The sequence below is a fragment of the Macrobrachium nipponense genome, chromosome 34 (assembly GCF_015104395.2).
Source record: "Macrobrachium nipponense isolate FS-2020 chromosome 34, ASM1510439v2, whole genome shotgun sequence".
Classification (NCBI taxonomy): Eukaryota; Metazoa; Arthropoda; class Malacostraca; order Decapoda; family Palaemonidae; genus Macrobrachium; species Macrobrachium nipponense.
In genome coordinates, this window is record NC_061095.1 from 21,666,966 (window position 1) to 21,676,965 (window position 10,000).

Genomic DNA, 10,000 nt, shown 5'->3' on the forward strand with positions numbered 1-10,000 from the left:
CATAACATTCCTCTGGTGAAAATGATTTTGTTCTAATAATTTTTTTTATTTTCTCATATTCATTATTAAACCATCATGTTTCTTATTCTCAAATTTATTTACTTTATGACATTCTCCCATAGTTAGATTTTTTTATTTAGGTTTTTTATTTTCTCATTCATTATATGATTATTTATATTTTCTAATTCTAGTATTTATTTTTATAATCTTTTCTAATTCTACACTTTCCTCTCTCCATGACATCTACCCTGGTGAAAATTATTTTATTTTTATATAATTTGTTATTTCATACTCATTTTAATATTATTCATCATACTTTCTAATTCTCAAATCTATTTCCTTCATAGCATTCCCCCATGGTTAAAATGATATTGTTTGAATTTTTTCATCTCCTCATTATTATTCATTTTCGCAATTCACAAATTGATTTATTGATTTCTGTCATGACGTTTCCCCTTTGGCCATAACCCAGTGAAACCACAGCAAGAGACGAATTAGATTTTTCGGACTCCATCTCATTCCAATTAAAATGAAAAACACGCAGCCTGTGGCCTCCAGTGCGTTTATTAGATCGCGGCTCCGTCGCCAATATTCCGCAATTTTTAGCTGTGTACGGCGACTTCCAATAGGAAATATGGGACGTTTGAATTGATTAGATTCCCCTCAAGTGTGGAAAATAATTTGATACGGTTTATAACTCCACTTCATAAATTTAGCTCTTTACAACAAAAATTTTTTAATTAGGTTTTTAGAACGCGTCTCATAACATATTTTAAATGTTGTAATTTGTCGTTGGCAACGGGAATGCTATATAAGGCAACTGAGTAATAAAACAAAATTAATTGTTGTAAATTTGGAATTAAAGGCCGTGTCTATGTAATCCTCGCAGTCCTACAATTTAAAAGTAAATAATGAAACATAAATAAGCGAATAAATAAATAGAGTTATAATTCTTTTTATCATATCTCATTTGTGAAGTTGTGCGAACGTTATGTTTCCTCTTGCGTTCATTTGAATTATACATATTATTCATTGCAACGATGCAGAACTCTCCCCTTTCTTCCGTGCTTCTTGAATCATTCACTGCATCCCCCACCTCTCTTCTCTCACTGGCTGGACTTGACTGGAGTAGCTTTGCCTGCCTCGTTCTATTGAACACTGTATGATTAATATCGGGTTCATTCATTAGGAAAATGATTGACCATTTTCTGTTTGCTTCAAAATTGACCAGCAGCTAAGTGGAGAGAAGAGAGAGAGAGAGAGCACCGACGCTCAATTACGTAATTGCCAAGCGTGGAAGTTTTCCCGCTGTAAATACATAAACGGGCAATGGCTGTCTTCGAAAGGGTGCCTCCCCCCTTTTCTTAAATCCCCCCCACCCCCCCCTTCCCCCCCCCTTCCCCGGGGTCCACTGCCCGTCTCGCAGGCCTATCAGGGCCGACTGTATCGCTCCTCTAATTGGTCATTAAGGGTCAGCGGCAGAGAAAACCGACCATTAATTAGACCGGGAGATAATGAAAAGCAATTACTGCAACCCATTGCAGTTAATGACACTTCTGCACAGTAGAAATGGCTATACAGCGATAATAAACATTTATTGCTTGCGTGTGGTGCGGCCGATCTGCAACTCCCGTTGTTGCAGCTCTATTAGTGATGCAATATGCAGCCCAATTCGGTGCTGTTCCCCAGTACTACTACTAGAAATAAAAAAAAATAAAAAGCAACGAAGTGCTTGCATGGGTGTCAATGAGCGTTCTACTGAAATAGACGCCCACGAGCGTTTATGCATCTTTGTTTGGTTACCACTGATGTGATACATTGTGGTCTATTATTTTGTAAATGAATAATATGTTAGGCCTAGGGTTATGATTAATGATATATTGCCAATATGTTCGCTGTGACCTATTGGAATGCCAAAGCAACGACCCGAGAAAAGCTGATGAATGATTTCTGTTGGTGGCGTGATATTAAAACTGCATAGTAGATGAGTCAATGTACTCAGTTCATGAACTCTTTTCAAAGTGCCTTTGGGAAACTGGTTGTAGCCAGTAATGTGAGGCGTTGTTGAAATGTGCATTCGTATGTGCGTGTGCGCCTCTTCCTTTTAAAATGTATCATACCCAAGTCTATGGTGGATTTGGATAGAGACGTCTTTGAGAGAAAGGCAGGATGCCGAGGGTGCTCTCCGAAAGTGTATTTAGAATTTGTGTGTGAAATATTCCGGCTGCTTGGGTGAGTCTTATACTATTTTAGCCAAAGAGTGGCTTGTAATCTATTTGACATTTTTATAGGGATATCCAATCTTTAATCTTTGTTGTTAAACTTATGTGTGTACTTACGAGTGTTTCTCGTGTCTTTGAAACAGACGGTTCTAGCAGAACTATGTGGGGACCGAGGGAGTCCCGATGGGAGGATAGACATTTGGTGTGACCATTACTTTTTAGACATTTTAATGTGGGGGTTTGTCTGAATTAAGTTAGTCTGTGAGACCTGTTTGATTTACTATCTTTTGTTGTTAAATAAATGTATTTTTTATAATGCAGCTCTCTCATTTTGATTACCTGACAGAATGGAGAAAGAGAGAGAGAAAGAGGTGGAGAGAGAGAGAGAGAGAGAGAGAGAGAGAGAGAGAGAGAGAGAGAGAGAGAGAAGTATCGCTTGGCGAGAGAGAGAGAAAGAAAAGTCGCGAGCCGCTGGTTGCACAGAGAGAGATTTGTGTGTTGGTTTGCCTGACGCTCGAGTTACACGTTTACCAAATAATAACGAGGTTCATATCCTTGTTACAAAATGATAGGTAATGTATAAAGTAGGTATGACAGCTATTATAGAAGGTCTTCATTCCGGAATGCAAATGTTCAGTAAATAAATGCATAAATGAAAGTATATGTGTAGTACAGGTAATACAAACATTTTACTCAACCAGTAGCATGATTACCAAAAAAAAAAAAAAAAAAAAATTAACTATAACTATTATACAAAACTGTTTATAAATAAATTAGATACACATATCCACATACATATGAGACATTGCTAACCAAATGAATATATATATATATATATATATATATATATATAAATATATATATATATATATATATATATATATGTGTATGTGTGTGTGTGTGTATGTATATAGATATATATAGTGCCATATATATACATACATACACAGAAATAGTATTGTTATTATTATTTGTTTAAGCAGCCATTTCCGACTAAGTCCAATCGCTGCTTAATACAGATAAAATCTGTTGAAATTCTACATTAAATTGAATATATTTTTTACAGTCATTAAGTTTGAAATGCATAAATGAATAAATAAATGAATAAAACATTACTGTACACTTATAAAATAAATGTGTATGAATAAAATTATCTATATATATTTTAATAGATCAGTATCTTTGCTCATAATGATTGGTCAAAATGATAACTAGGAAAATTAGAAGACTGAGAAATCTCAGGGAATATTCAATTGAAAAAGATTTGACCCTTCCGTCATCCACATATAAAACAATGGTATTCAAAAGAGAGATGCATCAATTGTAAAGGATTTCATTTTTCTTTTTCCGGAATATAAAAAAATATCTTTTTCGATCCGAAGCAACGGTTTCCCAATCAGTTTTTGTTATTTTCCGTTTAACCCAGGACATAAAAATGTCGGCTGATTTCTAAAGTGTTAAATTGACAAGGCGTGTCTGGGTTTTCCAAAAGTAATATATTTTTTTTCCCGTTTTTAAACATTGATACACGGCTACCGAATAGGCTTTGTGACCTCAGCTCTCTTGCAACATTGAAGATATTCTTAATTGTTTAAAACACATCCATCAAAGATATTCTTAAATTGTTTAACACATGTCAATCAAACGCCTAATGTCTGTAGTGGTACTCGCTGTCGTTTATACACAGAAAATAAATAGTTAATTTTATGTAAAAAAAAAAATATACATACTTATGAAGCAACCTTTGACTATATTCTGTCTGGCTAACTGTCCATTTCAACTGCTCTCTCTGAGATCTTCTTCCTTACGTCGTATTTGACAATGTCCTGTACCCCAACTTCTATGGATTTTCCAAAATCTTCGATTGAGCAGCAGCCAGGAAATAATAGTAATAATAATGATATAATAATGTTATGATATATATATATATATATATATATATATATATATATATATATATATATATATATATATATATGCCTAACTTTAACCTCAAATAACGTAGACACTACTAAGGCTAAAGAGCTGCTATTTGGTATGTTTGGTGATTGGAGGGTGGATGATCAACATAGCGATTTGCAGCTCTCTAGCCTCACTAATTTTTTAGATCTGAGGGGAGGGCATAAAAAGTGCGGACGGACAAACAGATAGCCACCTCAATCGTTTTCTTTCATAGAAAACGAAAAAAAGGGAAATAAGTCGTTTTCTTTTACAGAAAACGAAAAAAAGGGAAATAAATCGTTTTCTTTCACAGAAAACGAAAAAAAAGGGAGATACAGAAAGAGAAGAGATCTCACCGTCTGGAAGGAGAACTTGATCCTATGAAGGCGAATCATCATAACCTCTGAAGCTGACTTCCTTCCATCACCGAGCTCCCTTTCTGTGCCCCAGAAGTTTCTCCATTGGGAACCCTTTATGAAAGATGGCCCCCTCTTTTTGGGAGATACTTTTAAAAGCTTAAACTTACGCCTCATTACCATGAGAAAGGTCTACGGGCGTCTGTCCTAGACAGCCATCAAGGGGTAATGGTCTTTTTTCATTCTTTTTTTCCTTATGATTTTATGAGGAGCCGTTTTTTTCTTGTATTTTTCCTTTTTTCTTTCGTAGCTTTGATATTGAAGTAATTGATCGATTAGCCTACGTGGCGATTCCTGATGCTTATGAGCAAGTAAGGGAAGTGTTGCTTAATTGTTTTAGATTATTATTATTATTATTATTATTATTATTATTATTATTATTATTATTATTTTATAAAGAATTTTCTCGATTTTTCTGATAATTCGTTTTATCACAATCGACGAGACTGCTACGTAATTGGCCTATACATGTCATTCACTATTCGTCCGTACGTTTACGTATTTTCATAAAGATGGAAAAAGGGTGTTGATTTTTATTCTAAATACATTGTGATGAATTTCTTCGTTGGACGAGTTGGTAACTTGCTCGCCTACCGATTCGGTAGTCCGAAGTTCGATTCCCCGCACTGCCAACGTGGAGCCAGAGGAATGTATTTCTGGTGATTAGAAATTCCTTTCTCGATATAATATGGTTTGGATCTTACAATAAGCTGTAGGTCCCGTTGCTAAGTAACCAATTGGTTCCTAGCCACCTAAAAATATCTAATCCTTCGGGTCAATCCTATGAGAGCAGTTAATCAGCTCAGTGGTCTGGTTAAACTAAGATATACTTTAACGTTTTAAATTCATTGTCGGAAAGAAAGTGAACTGTTCATCTTTTATACAACAAATACACAAATACACACAAGTGCACAAGAAAATACACACAGACATCCCAAAAGAATAGAGAGAGAGAGAGAGAGAGAGAGAGAGAGAGAGAGAGAGAGAGAGAGAATATTAAAAACAAAAAAAAAATCCTGACATTTTATTAGTGAGAGTGTATTCCCCCCCCCCCCCCACCCCCACAAATCTTGTTTTTTCGTAACCTTATGGAGGCGTTGAGAAGAGAGAGAATAGAGAGAGAGAGAGAGAGAGAGAGAGAGAGAGAGAGAGAGAGAGAGAGAGAGAGAGAATTAAAAACAAAAAAAATCTGACATTTATGAGTGAGAGTGTATTCACTGTTTCGTAACCTAATGGAGCGTGAGAGAGAGAGAGAGAGAGAGAGAGAGAGAGAGAGAGAATCTCAGTTTCAAAATCTATGTAAAGTTATATCCCACACTTATACATATACAGAAGCTTGAATAAATGTGGATGTTTAATGTTGGTACTAACGGTGAGCCGAGACATTTTTATTTAGGCCAAATGACTAACCCGATTGCTACGATGGACAGGGGAGAGAGAGAGAGAGAGAGAGAGAGAGAGAGAGAGAGAGAGAGAGAGAGAGAGAGATTAGGATGCCTCAAAGCTGTATTAGTCCATCCAAGGAGACTCGTGTGCTCACATATCTCTTGGAGCAGGTTTTACTGTGCATTCACAGTGTCCTAATGATTTTGTCTAGCTTTCTTTTCTTTCTTGTGTGGTTTTCGTTTAATGTAAATGGGTTACTGCCTACTTTGTGTTATGCCTTTCAGTATATTAGTTGTCCTCGCAATCGTCGTGTTTCAGAGAGAGAGAGAGAGAGAGAGAAGAATTTGCGAAAAGCAAGAAAAACGCGAGAACAGCGGAAACGGTCGTTAAGTATAGGTTTCTCGTCTGGCTAAAGAAATGTAAAGGCTGATAGCAGCGTCTGCTTCCGTTGCCTTCCCATCACCAAGAGGCCTATTTCTGCTCCAGGAATTTTTCCCCAATTGAGTCGTGTTTCAAAGATGGTTCCCCCTTCCTCCCCCCCCCCCCTTATTTTTGGTGAGTAAGCTTTCAAAGTGTTCTTGAACTTACACTTCATTACACGGGAAAGACGTCGTAGGGGGTCTACCTCGAGCTAATTCTCTCTCTCTCTCTCTCTCTCTACTCTCTCTCTCTCTCTCTCTCTCTCTCTCTCTCTCTCTCTCTATGAAATCAGCAACAGTCCTAACCAAAAAGATACAAAAGCATTCATAGATATATTAGAAGGATATAATCCTTCAAACTGGAACAAATCTAATGAAAACATCTTGAAAATAATTGAAGAAGTTCCAAATAAAATCCAAGTGTCAAGAGACTCATAAAGAAAATATACATAAACCAACATATTCCGACAAAGAAAATGAATAAGAAGTGAATCTTGTGAATATCCTAATTGATGCATTAGGAAAAAGAATGCAAAAGCATGCAAACTGTGTAAGGTTTTGGTATAGCATAGTCAATCCACAAAACCTAATCAGAAAATGTGCTGCATCCACAGTGTGCTGAGGTAATACAAGATTTGAGAAAAGATACAAGAATTTTTTGTTCAACATGTCTATCATGGATAGACAATGTTATTAAATCAAGATTGAATGTACAAATAGTTGAGGATGAAGAAGAAGAGGAAGAGGAAGAAGAAGAAGAAAAAGAAGAAGAGGAAAACGGAGAGAAGTAAACAAAAATGAAATGACAGAAAAAATAGGAAACAAAGAACAAGATAAAAGTATGGATGCAGAGATACTCATTGATACTACATATGAGGCAATAAAGCAGCATACCTACGAAGAAATAAATTACGATATGACAACAGAAAAGCAAATCCCGAAGAGGCTCTACCCAGGATCTATACAATGACGGGAAAGAGGAAAAAATAGACAAGAAAGACAAAATCTGCAACCTTTTGAAAAGAGGGAATTGCAGATTTGGAGAAAGATGTTACTACAAACATCCTAAGATATGTCAAACTATGAAATATATGGTGAATGTTGCATACTTAGATGGATAGGGGATGATTGCAGAGATCTGCATCCAAAAAATATGTAAAAACCTAAAAGAAGGAAAAGGATGTAAGTTCGACAAAAAATGCAAATATATGCACCCTGTAGCCATGAATCATAAATCAAATAAATAACCAACCAGTAATAAAATCCAAATAAGAAAGAAACAAATCAAAGAGAGAAATCAAGAATATCAGGTAAAAGAGAAAAGCAAACCACCAATGAGATATGCAGAGGTGTCAGCAAAAAATTTCAAAGCATCAGCTCCGAAATTCTACTCAAGAGATAATCACTGTATTTATTATGCAAGAGGATATTGCAGAAACGGAGAAAATTGCAGATTCAGACACAAAATGAATAATTATGATGAAGGAAGATCAAATATTATGGAAAAGTTGGATTTTTTAATGTCAGAATTTCTGGAAATGAAAAAAAGAACAACATACCAGAACAGGAAAGAGACATGGGAAAATCCTTATTACTACCAGTATTAAATGAAGGAGAAAACACGCAAACCATCATAGTGATGAATGCGCAGGGTTTAGTTACGAGTAACTCAAAAAGAAAAAATAGAGTACTTAGAAGAACTAACCCAAAATGAAAAGAAAATAGATATAATGAATATAAGTGAAACCTGGTATTCCCAAGAGACTGGGAATGATGATCAAATAAAAGGGTTCCAAACTTATAGATCAGATAGAAAAAATAGGAATCAAGGGGGAACCGCAATAATATGGGAAAGACAAAAACAAGGAAAAATATATGAAATATAGTAACTCAGAATGTGAACTAATAGCGGTAGAATTTGAATCTGAAAAATTGATGAACCATAGTAATATATAGACCTCCTAATACTAAAGAGTTTGACTTAATAATTGAAAAAAAAAAATTGGATGATATATGTAGAAATCACAAGGACTGGACTATTCTCCTATCTGGTGACTTCAACTTTCCTTTCGTAGAATGGAAAGAACGAATAGGAGATTGTGGTTGTACTTATACATATAAAAAAGAGAGTAATAGTAGTGCAGAAGATAAGAGGCAATTTGAAAAGCTATTAGATATGCTACTAGAATACAACATTCAACAAATAAATCACCTGCCAACAAGAAAGGAAAATACTTTAGACCTAGTATTTGTGAACGAGATGAATTATGTTAAAGAAATAATAGTTTATAATGCGAATATTTCAGACCATAATGTCATAGAATTAACAGTTCATTCCAAAGCAAGTGAAAATAGAGATAAGCAAGAAATGAAAAAGTGGGAAGGATATGGAAAATACAACTTCTACAGTAAAAATATAAAATGGTCAGAAATTAATGAAGAATTAACAAAGATTGGGATAACATTTTCGTAAGTGATGACATAAGGGTAAATACGGAGATATTATATAAATATTGGAGAAAATAGTGGAAAAATATATACCGAAGAAGAAAGTAAACATCATTCATGCATACCAAGAGACAGAAGGATCTTGTTCCAGAAAATCAGAAAATGGAAAAAAGGTCTTGCAAAAGAAAAAAATGCATGGAAAGTTATAGAACTAAAAAGTAAGATAGAAAATGCAGAACAAAAGATTATACAATCAAAAGAAAATGAAAAACGGGCACTTGGAAGAAAAAACCCTATTAAATATCAAGCAAAACCCCAAGCTATTATACTCATATGCGAAGAAGATGGACAAAAGAAGAATAGAAATAGGCCCTCTGAGAATTGAAGGGAGATTAACGAATGAAAAAAAGGAAATTTGCAACATACTGCAGAACGATATAAGAGAGGAATTCACCCCTAGAATATATAATGAAGATAATGATATAGAAGTAAGGGATGAAAATAGTGAATATTTAGCTGACATAGATATTAATGAAGCTGATATTGTGCAGGCTATAATAAAATTAAAAATGGAGCTGCTGCAGGGCCTGATGGAATTCCTGCTATTTTGTTAAAGAAAGTAGTTCATTCTATCGCAAAGCCACTTGCAATATTATTAAGACAAAGTGTAGATACAGGCAAGATTTATGATGAGCACAAATTAGCATATATTACCCCTACTTTCAAAAGTGGATCAAGACTAGAGGCAAGTAATTATAGACCTGTGAGTCTAACATCACATATTATGAAAGTGTATGAAGGGTAATGAAGAAAAATATTATGAAACATTTAATAAAAATAATTTGTTTAATAAAGGACAACATGGTTTCGTACCCGGAAAAAGTACACAAACCCAACTGTTTAGTCCACCGTGAGAACATATTCAAAAATATGAAAGCGGAAATGAAACAGATGTGGTTTATTTAGACTTTGCAAAGCTTTGATAAAGTAGACCATAATATATTAGCGAAGAAAATTAGAAAACACAATATCGTGGATAAAGTAGGAAGATGGTTAAAAGAATTTTTACACAACAGAAAACAGATAGTTTATTGCAAACGACGAGAAATCGGATGAAGTCAAGGTAATATCCGGTGTGCCGCAAGGTACGGTGTTAGCTGCAATACTG